The sequence below is a fragment of the Scophthalmus maximus genome, chromosome 5 (genome assembly GCF_022379125.1).
Source record: "Scophthalmus maximus strain ysfricsl-2021 chromosome 5, ASM2237912v1, whole genome shotgun sequence".
In the NCBI taxonomy this organism is placed as follows: Eukaryota; Metazoa; Chordata; class Actinopteri; order Pleuronectiformes; family Scophthalmidae; genus Scophthalmus; species Scophthalmus maximus.
The window spans coordinates 18,983,122-18,998,939 of record NC_061519.1 but is presented as its reverse complement, the minus strand read 5'-3'; the positions used below and the strand labels follow the sequence as shown (position 1 = coordinate 18,998,939).

The 15,818-nt window shown below is 40.5% G+C and overlaps 1 protein-coding gene across 5 annotated transcripts in view; it reads left to right on the top strand.

Annotated features, from left to right (window-relative positions):
* LOC118311261 (adhesion G protein-coupled receptor L2-like) overlaps positions 1-15,818 on the top strand; it is a 122,460-nt gene that overhangs the window by 5,675 nt on the left and 100,967 nt on the right. For all 5 annotated transcript variants that reach the window (XM_035634982.2, XM_035634979.2, XM_035634986.2 and 2 more), the window contains exons 2-3: positions 1,030-1,110; positions 6,191-6,372. The gene's annotated coding sequence lies outside the window, so the exon portion shown is untranslated. The remainder of the gene's footprint in view (positions 1-1,029; positions 1,111-6,190; positions 6,373-15,818) is intronic.

The following is a 15,818-nucleotide window of genomic DNA, read 5'->3' as shown; positions in this document are numbered from 1 at the left end:
GTCAGTGACAGTTTAACTTCCAAGAATACAACGGTAATTCCGGGAATTTGAAAATGTTCGACATGATATCTGAATTCTGGCTGTTAAATTGCCTGTTTCATTCAAAAAGACTTTGCACATGTGTCTGACAGTAACATCTGCTCAGCGTTAACTCAGCCTGCACCTGACTGGAGAAACCAAACTAATGGCCTAATCATATCTATACACACAGGCATGGAGCAATTTGAGTCCTATTACAGCATTTTAGCTTTAATTGTAATTTTCAGGCCAGTCCATGTTTCTCACTGTGTAAACAATCATGACGTGGCTTCTTGCCTTCAAAAAGTCACCTTGGTCACAGAAACTGACACAGCTGTGTTTGGAAAATGAAAAAAACCCCCAGACATTTTAAGCTTGTCTCCAACGCCATGCGGTTCCTGTATCTGAATGCCTTATTGTGCTGTTATTGGCTTGTTTGTGGTCGACCCGCTCTCTTGCTCGATCCCTGCTAGTTTCCCTCAGTCTCAGCCATTAATGAGATGCTTTTTTTTTTTTTGCCCTGGAAACCATTGTTGACTGGAGGCTTGTGGGATGTCCAATGCATGGAAAGCGAAGGAGGGGTGTCTCTTTATGAGATACTGGAGCCGTCGTGCCTGGAAAGGACATCACAGCAACATCCTCTGTGTCGCTTATTTCTGCAAAGCCGGCTTTCTCCTGCAAACCACAGCCACGTGCCCCTCACATTCACTGTAGATTCATTTTCATGAATGTTGTAATACGCCTAATTATATTCTCATAGCATTTCCCGACTATTACAAGCAGCTAGGATATGCCCTAGTTATGAAACAGCGAAGTATTGTGTTTTTTTACATTTACATTTACAAATAGATTTTGTACGATCATTATTTCCTCTCTGCACATTGCATGCTAAATTAAATTTGCTTTGTACTTATGTTGAGGTGCAGGCAACGCTGTTTAGGCTCTTTGTGCCTGGCTTCGTGCTTCATCTACTGTCGAGCTGAGGTTGATCTGCAATTCTCTTTGTACCAGATCCTCTCCCAGCATCCACGATCCATACGCACGAGGGAGAAACCTTGACGAGGTGCATGAGAGGAAAACCAGCACATTGGGGTATGACTAAAACCTTCAAAGCATTCTCCGTCAGCCAGATCTTCTTTTTTCGGGGTGTGTTTCAGCCTATACAGATGAGCAGCACATGGAAAAGCATATTCTTTTATTTTCTGCGTCATGTGTTATTTGTGTTTCTCTGGACCTTGAGGTTGACGGTGCCTCCGCAAAATGAAGTGCGAGCTTGCAGCAGCTGCCAGACGGCGTGTAGTATAGAAATACTGCCTCCTCTGATGGGGTCGAGAGCGAAGACAAATTTTTTAAAGGAGAAAGGAAATAAGAGGATTAGGGCTGATAATGTGTGTGCAACCTCCCACTAGGACAATGTGTGCCCTGTTGCTGAATACCTGTGGCTCATGAGGGGGTTGTTTACAATGAATTCAAAGAGTCACAAGACAAAGGAGGAACATTTCGATTGGTTTTTCAAGGTTGTGTTAGTGGCATATGTGATCTTAATTAAATAGGATGCACACTGAAAGAGCACAGGGGCATTGGCAGTTTGAAGTGTACAACAAATTACTGACAACTATAAATACTATATATTATAGATCCTGAAAGTTGCTGTCACAGAAATTGAATAATTCTTTTTTTACCACCTTTACCACCAATATTCTTTTACAATAATGCCACAGAGTAAGTGTTGACGCCTAAACTTTTGACAGAAGCTCCTAAAGCAACCGGAATTTTAAAAATAAAAAAAAGAAATTTAATGAATAGACAATGAATGTGAAAAGGTATCTCAGAAATGTTTGTCATCAGAGACGACTTTGTTCAGTTGTTTGTTCACCATGTGCAAAGAATTTACTTGAAGCCTTTTGAGTACTTTCCAGCAAAAAATATGTTATTCTCAAGGTTAACTTGGTCCAAATTTCGCCATTGAAGTAACTAGCAAACATGGAGGAACACATGTTTATTTGGGTTGCCAAATGTAATGGAAATAAGCCACAAAAGGAAACTATTCCCACATTCGCCCTATTATCAAATCCAGGTAATAAAAGTTTGATTGATGAAGACGTTGGCAGACCAGTGGAAATAACTCTCTTACTCTCTCCCCTTATTTACATTTGGTAAATCACTGCCTGCAGACATTTGTGCTATGCACAAACATTAATAAGACATAAATAAACAAAATGAGGGAAAGGTGATTATGAATGTCTGATTGGATTTTGTAGCAGGATGACTCCAACAAAAAAGGGTTCCAACATTTGTGTGAGATCCCTCTTGCCAAGCCTCTATCAGCTTCCTAAGTCATATCAGATGTTTGGGTATTATTGGGACTCATAACAGTTATTAGCCTGCGCACAAAACCCTGCTGGATTTATCTCCAGCTAAATACAGAGCCACACAATAATGAGATATCTGTTCCTTTCATTAACCGCTTCTCCTCCTTTAAATCAAAAACTATCCCTCGTAGATTTACGACAAGCAGATGACATGGAAGTCAATATAAGACTCAAAATACCTCTTGAAAAGATGAGTATCCTTGGATTTCAGTTGAGATGAAATAAAAAAAGGTTTACAGAGCCAGTTTTATACAAGCTCGTCTTCTTCAGTGGATTATAAGAAAACCTCCATTAGTCAATGAACATTACAGCCACAGCGGCTCTGAATATCGTCAATGCCGCGTGTGAGTGCCGACGCTTTGCTCAGACTGTACTAAAAATCTTCAGCAAGAAGGATAACGAGGGAAGATGGAGCATTTGTGCCGTTTTCAAAAGTTACAACATGCAGATTTCCATAGAAAAAAAGCCTGCGGTGTATCTAATTTGTATAATACCAGTAGAAATAGAGAATATCCGTCAAGCAGCATCTCGGGTTTGACATCCTGTCGCCGGTATCGCAAAACGTTGCCGATCTTACCGGACAGACTTTTAATGGATATCCAATATGCATCAATTCACAATTTCTAAATTATTTAATTTAGAGCTGCAATGATCAGTTGATCAATTGGGAGTTAATAGGCAACCTTTTTCTCATCATCGATTAATCGTTTTCGAGTCTCGTCTGCCTGTTCTGGTTCCAGCTTCTCCCATATCCCAGATTCCCTCCTCTTTATAGAACAAAAGATTAATTGATTAAACACATGAAATAATCAACACATGAATCAATAATAAAAATCATTGTTCGAGTCATAATTTGTCCATTATATAAAATTTAGATGGAAAACACATCAAACTTGAATATTTTGTACTTTTTTTTGTACCACTTGATTGGTATTTTTTAACACCCAATGGTAGAAATTTTGTATTTTTCCTCTGACATTGCCTCATATGATTCTTATTCATGGAGGTATTCTCGACTTGATGAACAAAAAACACTGAAGTAATGAGAGAGCAGTGAGGAGAGGGCTCAAGTTTCAATGTGCATACATGTTTGAAAATGAAGGGGGGGAGTTGCTGAAGGGTCAAGGATGAATTAATAAAACAAAGAAAGCTGCCACGGGATCCTTTTTTTTTTTTTTTTTAACACAACAAAACTATATTCATCCCCAAGGAATTTTGTGTGACGTATGCACTCTATACAAAGAGCAGTCAAAGAGAAATTAAATATATCGATGTATATTCTAGTCAAGGGCAAGCCTTGATAAAGTGGATTACACTGTAAATAAAGGACGCAAGTTCATTTTTCTTATGTTCTCTCTTTGCACCAGCAGTTTATGCTTCTGTGACAAGTCGGATTGTATGAAAACCTGTCACTCTTTTGCCGTGTAAACCAAAGGCCCCACCATGTGTGCGTTGCTTTACTTTTTCCCTTTCTGTAATTCCTGCAGTTGGCACAATGTCGAAGAATTAAAACATGAGAAACCTTGGACTCCATGGAAATACAATTCATTGGGGACAATACAGAGAAAAGTGGCATGGGGGGGGGGCACTGTGCTTTTTCTTCTCGAGACAGGAAATAAAAATGTATCCTGATTCAATTTAAGACTGCTACAATTGTGTAAAAAACCTAACTCACCAAGTGTGTGTTAAGTATTAATGTGTGTTTTAGAAACATGACCATTGCTGCTACTGATGCAGTCACTGTTGTCATGTGGGTGAAAGGTGATATAAAAAGTTGGCAAAGCAGGTGAAATCTTATTCTCAGCCCGTCTCAAATTGCATTTGAATCAAACTGCAGCAAGAAACGTTTACCATTCAGGTGCTGGTCAGAGGGCTGGACGTGCCTGACTATTTCAAATTGATTATGGGGTGACGGATGGCCGCTGGACCTAAATTTAGGGAAGCTTTCACAAGTGAGATCTGAGATTTTATACTTTTTTTTTTTTTTTTAGTAAAGGCGATGGCTCCCTGTCACTCAGGGTTAGAAGCTGCTTCTCTGCCTGTGTTCAAAGCTAGGAACAGAGCACGGCTAATACAAATTGACACGAAACTCACAAGAATGCCAGACTTTTTTTTCCCTCTGTAATGTTTTACGTTTTGAAATTTTCTCGCTGCTTTAAAAATCTAGTTCTCTCCTCAATAATGAGTGATGCTGCAGATTTCTGTCACAACCTCCTTTTTTAGCCAAAGATGAAGGTTAACTTTCGCTTAATGAGACATAAGGCACAAAGAAAGAGTTGAGAAGACAGTTATTTTTTCTTCTTCTTCTGTCTTTCCCCTCTGTGCCCTATAGTTAACATTTATATTATAAATAAAAATAACCTTTGTTCCATCACGGGTGAAACAGTTAAATACTCAAAGCTCCTCTTACTGACTTCTTCCACACTGTTTTATTAGTCATGGTATTAATAGCAGTAGTAGTTTAATTTAATAAATCTGCTGATTAGAATAGTGAAACACTGTTCACTTCACTAAGAGAGGGAAAAAATTAAAATAGGTAATAATAATACAATATATTGTTTAATTTTTTTGATAAAAAAGAAACTTGAGCATAATAACCCTACTGTCATGAGGGTTATAATGTTAAATGTTTTATTAAAACTATATTATACAGTACAGTCATTTTAGAGACTGCTGATGTTTGCTGAATTTTGTGACATCATTCTGAAGACAAACATTTTGTCATATCACATGAGAGTTTGGATATACAGCAGTTGTCTTTCCTTGGTGTTTTAGGTTGCATTAACAATGATTTTGTTTTTCATACTAAAATTGCCTTATCATCCACATCTAAACACCTACTGTAAATAGAAATGTTATATTTATTATAAATAACCACACTCCATAATTTGTAATATCCTCGTTGATGATCCATGAAGGAGTTGATATACTGAATATATTTTGTTGTTGATTTGAACAAAGCCTTGACTTCCTAACTTCATCACACAGTGTCCTATCTGCAAAAATCTGACAAATGCTTTTTTCTTCTACTTCAGAGTGAAAAGATGTGTCAATCATTTCTTCATGATTAACACAATCAAAATCCAGGGAGTTAATAATTAGTTGGAGTTTGTAACTGTGCTAACAAAAACACAATAACTGTGACTGACTGTCTTGAACACTTATATTCAGGTAGCCCATAAGACTCTGCACCATAGTTCCTGCCCTGCTTATCATCTCATATGTCTTGCTGCTGTATAATTCACACCACGTTACCGCTGCGTTGCATGTCATGCTGAAAATGACACAACGCCTCTAGTTTCTCCTTCCCATCATCCTGTGTTTGGACAAACATTATGGGACTGAGAAGTACAACTGTCAGTGTGTGTAAGCTGTGCTTGGATACTCGCATGCAATGTGCTCTGTGCCATTTATCGTAGTTTAGCAGGTCAGGGAGTTCACCTTGGCCACCGGGAGCTGAAACAGGATCAGCACAACACAACAACACGGTCCAATTGACTGATATTAGTGTCAGGTATCTTAAAATAACTGTGGTGGTCTGCTAACCGCTGTGAGTGCAGACCCCAATGTAAAAATCCATATCACTGCATGTTGTCACCACCTGTCTTATTCACAGCAACATAATTCCTATAATGGGCGTCGTGTAACTCTTAATGTTTACTGTATAATCAGTGCAGAAACAGCCCCAGGGACCCAGTTTATTGTAAACAGTGAAATTCATATTGATTGGTCAATCTGAAGAAATATAAGTATGTTTTTGTAAAACATGCTGCTGTTCTTTTTTTTTTTACCCTTTGCAGATCACTCACTGTGGATTTCTACTCTAAACAAGAGTTTAGGAGAACCTAACCTGCGTGTCTGGGGCAATATGGCGTGGAATGACCTCCTGCTTCTGCTAATTGCCAGGGGCAAGAAAATCCATACAAGTGGAAGATATCCGCAGAAAAAAATCGGTGCCAGTGATAGAAAACACCACATATTGGTGAGTCTAATTCTGCAGCGCACACAACAGAGTCGGACAACAACACGTAATGCCTAATCAGATAATTTGGTCCAGAAATTGACAAAATGAATTACCCGTCTGTGTGGCACAGCTGGTGACAACCGTGCAATTTTGATTTTAAAAACCTAATAATATTTTAATGCGAGTCTGCGGAGCACTGTTAGATGGGGACAAGCGAGCCATCCAGAATGCGCCACATTAGTTAACATAATAGATAAACCAAGGAGAGGGTCTGTACAAGTGACCACTCTGCTGATATTGAGTCAAATATATATTTATGAATTCGACAAAAGAGATTCTATTTAGCCCCAAAACTGAAACAAAATGTAGTAAAAGGTTTTTTCCAAACCGAATGTAGCTTCATTTTTTTTCATTTTCATTGAAAAGTTGATAAAATGAATCAATATTATGAATTGAAGTATTGCTTTTATTTACTAGCTCACTGTGTTTTTCAACTCCTCCATTGTTGATATTGTTTTTGGCTTCACACGTTTGATCATTTTCTCACATGGCATTTCCCATTTTCATCAGCACATTCCTAGTTTTGCCAAAGCATAATTAGAGGAGTCATGTAACCAGAGCAGCGATTGGACGTGTGTATAAACCTTTCTTACAGTGACTAGTTAGCCACAACTACTCGGAAGTTGAGACTATGAGAAAACAGATATTGAATGACAAATACTGTACCTACAAAATGTCAAAGTTGATACAGTAACGCCCAAGACTCGTTTCTGTTGCGGTGCTCGACAAGAAACCAGAGACGTGCACTCGAAAATAAAGATAATGCCACGAAGACAGAAGCATGGTGTCCGTGTACTTCTGAGTAATGGGGTCATGGGTTATTTTTGACTTTTCTGATAAGCCTCTAATGCATTTTGGTGAACTGCAACCATGATTCATTCAAAGCTTTGTATAAAATAATGTTCAACAGAACAGAAACTTTTAACCACTTTTCCAGTTGTGCCTATCCTTTTTTTTAACCTTAATTGTGGAATGATTCTTTTAACTTAATTTGGAAAATGGCTCACATCATGTTCAAATAGTTTACTTCAAGTTCAAAACCCTGAAAAATACAACAGCGGTTGAATCCCGTCGCTGTTTTGTAAGTTATGCCTGTAGCAGTCGACAACAGTAACGTTATATATATGCTGCAAATCTAATCTCGGTGTGAAACTCTTCCCTGACTGCACTCTGAGGCAGATTCGTCCAATTACTCTCTTTGCTGTTTATTAATGATTAATATAAAACTGAGAGAGTGTAACAGAGGGGGGCTTCGGCTGGCTGTGTCATTATATGTGGCAGGGAGGATTGCTCGCAGGCTGAAAAGTTGCATCTCTGCCCAAACCTCTGGGCATTACCAAGAGGAGAGATTAACCCTGTCTACTTCCGTTTGGCGTGGCCGGCTGATGTAGAGCTGCACAGCCGACTGTTTTAAGAAACACGAGCCACGATCCGAGCTTATGCTCTGAGTTGTGTGTGATGCATATGAAGATGGTAAATGAAGCGTGCACTCTGCCAGCCCTCCTACGAACGGGATGATGTCACTTCTTGCCCTGCAGAGGAGTAATCAGTCTCCTACATGCCTGAAGGGCCCCTTAGGAGTTATCAGTCTTTGATAGTTGTCTCTATTGCAGCTGATTCAATCTGTAGCACCACTTCGGGCCCTGTGTGAGCATATAACAAACATACATAATCATTTCTGTCGTTAGAAGTGGTGAAATTCCTCCGCGAGCCTCCCTAGTTATGTTCTAGTTGCAGAGTATTAATATCAGAGCAGACAAAGTGCTACGCCTTGCAAGAGGTATGATTACATACATACACATGACGGAGGGAGACGGGGTGCGACAGGGAGCGCACAGATTCACACGCGCACACCCGCAGGCTACTACAAGCGCACAGAGACTCACACACACACACACACACACACACACACACCCACGCTCAGTGTGCCACTTCCTCATCTCCTGCTGCTCTGTCCTTAAACCTCTTCACCCTCCATGCAGGGAGTAGACACTGTGCTCTTTTCTCTTTGTCATGGTAATAACACTAAGCCTAACTGTCCCCCACTTTGCCTGTCAACTTGCATTTATTTTGTTTTCCTTTTTCCCCCCCTTTTCTTTCACCCGGCATATACTGTCAGGTTTCTTGGGGTCCTTTTTTTTTTAGTCCCTCCCTGCGTCATTCACCACTCCTGGAACCAATTTTATTATCCGGCCAGCCCTTCCAATTCCTACAGAGAGAATGACAAAAAAGAAATCTGCATCTATTCTCTCCGCCGGCAGCATCCCACCTTTACTAACCTATTCTTAAGATCCCACTCCAGAGATTTTCATTCCTCGCGCTGCTTTCCTCTTCCCGCCTTCAAACTCTTCTCTCCGTACTCTCTCATTCTGTCCGTGAAGCTTCCCCTGACAGTGTGAATAAGGGTCTTGTTGTTTGCGACACCAACATGCTGCTGTGTGACACATTATCTGGTGTAGTCTGCCACTGCAGCAGGATGCCTGCCTCCTAGCCCAACCACCGTATTGTCTAAGCTTTCACCTCACCCCTGGCTATCTGCTGTGCTCTGGCTTAAGGCTTATCCTCAGGCCTCGGCAGAGCTGCTGGGCCAATGAACACCAACAACTTTCCCTTTGTTTGCTGTGAGAACCTCTCTACGCCAGCACCGACAGATTTGCGACTGTTATCTAGCTCTAATACTGAGATTATTCTGTCTGTCTATTAGCGGTGGATCAATAAATTGTATTCTACCAGATTGTTTAGCACAAGCTATTCAATTCACGGCATGCAGTGTTCCAAACAATTCACCACACATCTCTCGTTTCTGACTCCACACCTGCTGTTTTTGTTTTACTATGAAGCACTGCATTGTTTTTTTTTTTTAAGATATGCTGCAGAGAAACCACATGAAATGAGTCAAATGGGTTTTTATGCGACACGATCGGTTGTCATAGTTCAAGGATCCAACAGTATATAAGGAAGTTTCAGAGATTAGACTCACGTCAACCAAACTTACGGAGCCTCTTCCATTCTGCCTCAAGAGTGTCAGTGGGTGATGTTGGACAATATGGTTCTGTCTGGCAGTTGCTGTTTCAGTTCATCCCACAAGTGCTGGATGGGCTGGAGGTCAGGGCTCTTTGCAGGCCTGTCTAATTTTTGCTCAGCGAACTCTGATTTTTTTCCCTCCTGTTTTGAGCTTGGGGGCACTGGTATGTGAAAACTAGAAAAATTCTTCCCCAAACGGTTGCCTCTGCCAGCCAGTCACACATAAGTTAGATTTTTTTTTTTAAGTAGACCAGACCTACCTACATCCCCCCTGTGAGTCGCCCTATTATGAGTAAAACTTACTTGGAAATTCTTTATAAAGAATTCTGACATTACCAGGCCCAGGGTGAAGTCCCATTGATGGGACATTTAATTACCAGAGCTGGATGTGAGTCTGACATAATGGATCCAGCTGGAAACAGCCACATCTTTGGTCCTCTCTATACCTCGTCCCTACAACAAGCCACAGACAAAATCATGACCACATTGTGAACAAAATGGTGAAAGAGCCACTGCATCTCTGCTGCTTCAAAGGTCTGTATACAGTGTAGCTCCACGGCAGGATGAAAGGGGACTCTTTGGGGAGTTTCACATAATGTTCAGCTCTCGGGACTACTGATGTCGTCTACGCCATCGCCAACATAGACCCCTCCCTCATTAGTGCATTCACTGTCGGACCACGGCCCCCTGCAAATGTCTATATAAAATTAAGTGCACCGAAGACAATGACAGAACCCAAGTATTGTAAATTACAATGGATGAATTGTCAATATCACTCCTGATGATGAAGTTAAATTTGAAAATGTAAGACGGCAGTACAACCAAACACACAGTCGGCCACGAAACACACATCTGAGACAAAATTATGTTGAAACAATTCTAGAATACAAACAAAGATAATTAGACAAAAATATGGAGGAGCCCACTGATCAAAATCAGTTCTGGGTGAAATGGAACCTGGCCCCACAAAATGGTAATGATTGGAATGGGCACATTTCACCCAACAATCTCAATTATGAAACAACAAATTCAAGAAAAAATTGACAGCCCCTGATTGAAAAATTATCACTACTACCTAATTGCAATGGAACAATGAGTAAATTACGGCATAATTAAACCGGAATCTCGCAAAGTGTGTGGACCTGAAGTCATCAGGACAGAGATGCTTAGCTGAGACTTAAGTTGCTTCAGTTGTTCGGTCTTGTTCTTCAGTCAGGTTGCTTTCCTTTGATCTGGAGCCGGGGGCTTATTCCCCCACCAATACGTAAGAGCATCTACATTAGACCCTAATAATTGCCGAGTTATTTGCAGGAATCTCAAGAATGTTTAATTTATTTATTTTTCTGCAGCTATTCTTCCCCATGGAACACAAAGCCCCGAGTAAAATACAAATGAGCTTTATTCTTTTTTTTTTTTTACCAACTCATCATACTGACCACGTTTACATGCTACACACTAATTAGTCATAACCTTCACTGAAAAAAGAAGGTAACATTTTTGCATGTTGACATTGATTTTAAAAAGGCTTTTGGTTCTATTTGGCATGAGGGATAATATCATAAAATTCTTCAAATCGGTTTGGTCAGTTTATGTCAGTTATAAGGAAGGAAATAAGGACATTTTCCCATTGAACGGAAAACTCCGGAAAATGTCAGGAAACAACAGCAGGATAATGTCCGGACCTCAGTGCACGGATGACAGCAATTTAAGCAAAAAACGAATATTGGACCGCAGCCCAGCTATGTATCTGTCTGTCTACCTACCTTACTATCCACCAGTTAACAACACTCTTTTCCAACGCCATCAGCCCAGTGGGAGTTAAGACCAGATGTGTTGCTACCTGACCGATGCTATAACGTCCTTTTGACTCCAAGATTCCTCGCGCATTTTTTGACACAACTTTAAGGTGTAAGCCGTCTCCCTCATACAAGACATGCAGTGCTTTTTTCAAAGACACGGAGGTAGGCACATTGTAAACTATTCTTTCATCTCCTCCTGCTGTTGCAATCAAACGAGGCTTTCGCCATATAATCATTGGCTTTGATATGGATGCAGTTCCACTGAGATTTGTGTATCATCAATCCTTTTTATGTTGTATTTCTCAGCTGCCTGACATTGGTTTACTCTGACTGCAAAGTGATGCTTAACTTCAGACAAATTTCATATGAAAGTGATTTTTTTTCCCCCTTTCAAAGTTTCTGACTCTCCTACTGTTTTCACAGAGACGTAAGATCCAGGCTGTAAACCTGATTTAAATTCCTGTGTCATATTCAATGTTGGCCTCAGTTTCAGCTAAAAGGTGGTCCTATGTAATTAGCCTAATGGAGGTTTTAAAAGCAGTGGAGCTGTCAAATACATCCATGCAGGATAATGCACATATTAGCTTGAAAGGAGCCCTGTGCTGTAGTTCTGTGACTCCCGTGGCTACATTTGTACAGACTAGCTATAATAAATTACTCAAAGAACGACATAGAGGGGAAATATTATACTTTAGTAGTTTTGATTTAGATTTTATTGTGGTGTATTATCAATATTTTGTTATTGTTGTGTTAATGCTTTCTGCAGTATATGAGCATTAGACACCTTTAAGTAAATACCACCAAATACAAAAAAAAATTATAGATGAATGCATACAGAGGAGTATATAGAGAGTTTATATACCAATTAGACTTAACTTTTGAAATTGTAATAATGCCATTACATAGTGACATAATGATTTCATAATTTATCCCGTATGAGGAAGAATGATTGGTTAATCTTATTAAGGTGTTGAGTGTGTGTCTAATACATTGATACACCATATGACATATTTTTGTGACTTCATAGTGATGTCATTCTGACATCATTCCTAATATATGATCATGAATAATTTTTAAATCTATATAAGCTGTAGGTTATGTCTATAGTCCTTTACGAGCCGGAGATACCTTGAAAAAAGTATTTTTTTAATATGCAGCGGCGTCATATTCTGACTTCATGACGTCACTTATCATATGATATCAAGAGTTAATTGTATTATCAATATAATCTTTAGATTATCACTCTAACCTTATTATTCGTGGACATATGTTGGAAAATCTTTTTTTTTTATCCCGACCATATTCTTGTTGACCTTGACCTTTGACCGATTTGCTCCAAAAGTTTTTCATTCAACCACCAAGTGAGCTGAAATTGGTCCATGCATTGTTAAGTTATACGTGCGTGCACACACACACACAAACACACACACACACACACACTCAGACCGGGGAAAACAACACTCTGCTTGCGCTACTATGCCTACGCACACAAAGACAGATTAACATTTATATTTTTGAATGTTGGGAGAATGTGATCCACGTCATAATACCCCAGATAAAAGCAGAGAGCCAACCACCACCCAGCAACCATGTTGGAAGCTCTGCGGCGACCAGGGCATGAACAATCCTCCTGCTTTCTGGAGTTTCACTCAACTGAGGCTTTTCTGGGACAATGTTAATGCAACAGCTGTGCTGTAACCCGGGAACATTGAGGAGGCAAAGCAAAGAAGAAAATCTTCAAAGTACTAGGTAGGAAAATGTATACATGTGTTAGTTGGATATGTTGCACTTGTATATGTTACACATTTAAATTAGTTTTTGTCTTTGGAACCTGGGCCTTTGGTTGCCCATAACACCCTTGGCTCCGTACCTTTGCAGAGACATTTACATAAATCATTAATCAATATCCAACCCTCTGGTGAAGGAGCAGGAGTTTGAGACTGTTAAGGAAATTTCCATCAGTAGAAAAACTGACCTACCTGCTGTGAGTTACAGGACATATTTAATTATTTAATACACTTCAACTGCCATAAGGTCTACTGCTTCTTATAATCTCCAGGTTTGTTTACGCCGTCATACATGTTAACTGAATTACATGTTTTAGCTTTGAGGCCCTATATTTGCGTACATAGTTCGATCTCATGGTTTTTGGAAATGGTTTTGTAATTCATCATTTTTTTAAACAGATGTAGCTAATAAGGTGTATTTATCTAAATCTCTGGCTATGATGACTGTTTCATCACTGAATGCGTTCGAGATGTTTGATCTGTGATCAGCTCTAATGTGGAGAGGTGCGGTGGGCGGATGGCTGTGCAGTTGGTGTTGACTGAAGCCTGGTTGCTCATGCAGCGTGCCGCTCCTTTTTGCACAGCAGCCGATAGTGTATTGATCATGAGGCGGGATGCTTGTTGATGGTACGTGTTGTCATGCCAAGTTCAGAGCCAGCTGTCCTGACAGCGTGGGGTAAAACAGGATCCCGGTGAGGCTTACAAGTCTGATGTCAACACACACACACACATACCGAGCGGATTCAGCGGGAGCTGCTCGCTGCTCAGGTCACTGACAGTTCAGGCTCCCAGATTTCTGTTCCGACGGTGTGAAGAGTCTGCCGCCGCTGTGAGAGTGGGAGCAGATAGACACTACAGAGCTCTGCAGGAGCAACCTTATTTATATTCAGTATATGGATTTGCCCTGACTCATCATGGTGCAGGAAGAAGTATTAAAAGAGGAGGAAAGGAAAAAACAATCCTCATACAATTCGTCAACAAAGAGCAAATCAATCATTTACATGCGACAGTTTGGAACAGAAACCCTCGTGTTTGTATGCAGACTTGACACGCCGCTCACATTTTTATTAATCCAATTTCTTCCAAAAGCATCCACACGAAATGGCAATCAGATGTCAGCGCTGGCTTCATCCACAAAATATATTTCTTTAATAACCATACGAGGCAAATGCAAGGTCACCAGCTTTCATACAGAATAATGGGATTATTCAATTGAGTTTGCATACCGCCCTGTCGGTCCGCTGCCTTGTTCTCAGCGAGATGAAACAATGCGGGCCACACCAACCGCTATCCCTGATGCCGCAGTTGAAAAAATTCCCAGCTGCATGTGTTTGAGTGTCTATTAATTCCAGCCATGACTGATGTTAAAAAGATGAAACAGCTGGCCATAAACTATCTTGACAAACGTGTGCGTTGTGAGAAAAGAAGACAGACAGACAGAAAGAAAGGACAGCCTTCCTTAGACGGTCTTTGTGTCAGTGGTTTTTTATTTCCGCTATCATCGCCGGTGCTACATTTCCCAAATTCTGCCAGAAACATCACATCTGAAGAGGAATGACAGAGAACATATTTCATTTTTCCTAACAGTCCACTCAGGACTGCTTCCTGGGATTCCTCAAGGACTATGCAGGTAGCCTTTTCTTTTTTTTTTCAGGGGTTTAGTGCTCGGCCTGTGCTTCAGCTGACATGAAAAATTAAAGGAATGGATCTGCATGAAATAGCTGAGACTTACAGTATGTTGAACCTCCTGTGCAGATCCTTTTTTTCTCCGTAAATCGTGATGTTAGTTCTGTCGAGGTCTGTTTTTAATAACTCAGGCCTCTTCAGCGAAAGCGGAGTTAGTGTAACATACAGGCTACTAGTGATGTATTTGAAGATCAGCCTCGAAGACGCTTGTCCTTCCTGCCCATGACGCCACCACCTCTGGGGGGCAGTAGAGGCATCAACACTTCCCTTTCATCTCATCCTGCTGCAGGAAAGGGGGCAAGGTCAGAGGGGGATTTGAGCTCGGCTCACCAACACATGTTTCTGTGCTTGCCCAGTCTTGCCCTGGGCAAAGATTATCACCATATACCGACTACTGTTACAGTCTGTGGCTTTTGTGCCACGCCAGATCTTGATCGGCGTATCAGGAGATTCCCCTTTCCTACCTTTCCTTCCTTATTTATGCAACTGAAGCCCGGTCTCCACTTCACTTCACTGATAAAAATATACACAGACATCAAGACATTGGCTCTTTAAGGATTTACTTTCAAAATGTACATCCACAAAGCAGAGCTGGAGGACATATAAAGAGCTTTAACGTGAAATGCTTCACCTGTGTATACTGCACATTTATTCAGCCCTTTACTTCTTATTTTTTGTGCATAACATTGCATTTTGTTCATATCTTATTTTTGGTCTTTTTGGAGCAATTGTCTCAGCGTTTCCTTTGGCGATTTCGAGCCTGGCATTCATCCGGACCCTCCTTTAAGGACACTGCGTGTGATGAAAGATTAATAATGCTTTGGGTGTGCTTGCAGTCTCCTTTGACGGCACATCCGTTACACGGCCCACATTTGTTTCGATTGAATAGTTGTATCATAAGCACAATGAGGGCTCTCTGTAAACTGGTGGCGTGTGGCTCGGGTTGAGCTGGTGATTTGGGAGAGAAAGGAAGCGTCAGGCAGAGCGTGACTGAGAGAGAAATCTTCCAGTTAGTGGAAAATAAAAAAGAAATGAACTGTGTTTCTGGGGAGTGCGGAACGTGAATAGAAAATATGTGGTAATGAAATGTCACAGCCGATTTGAAAAA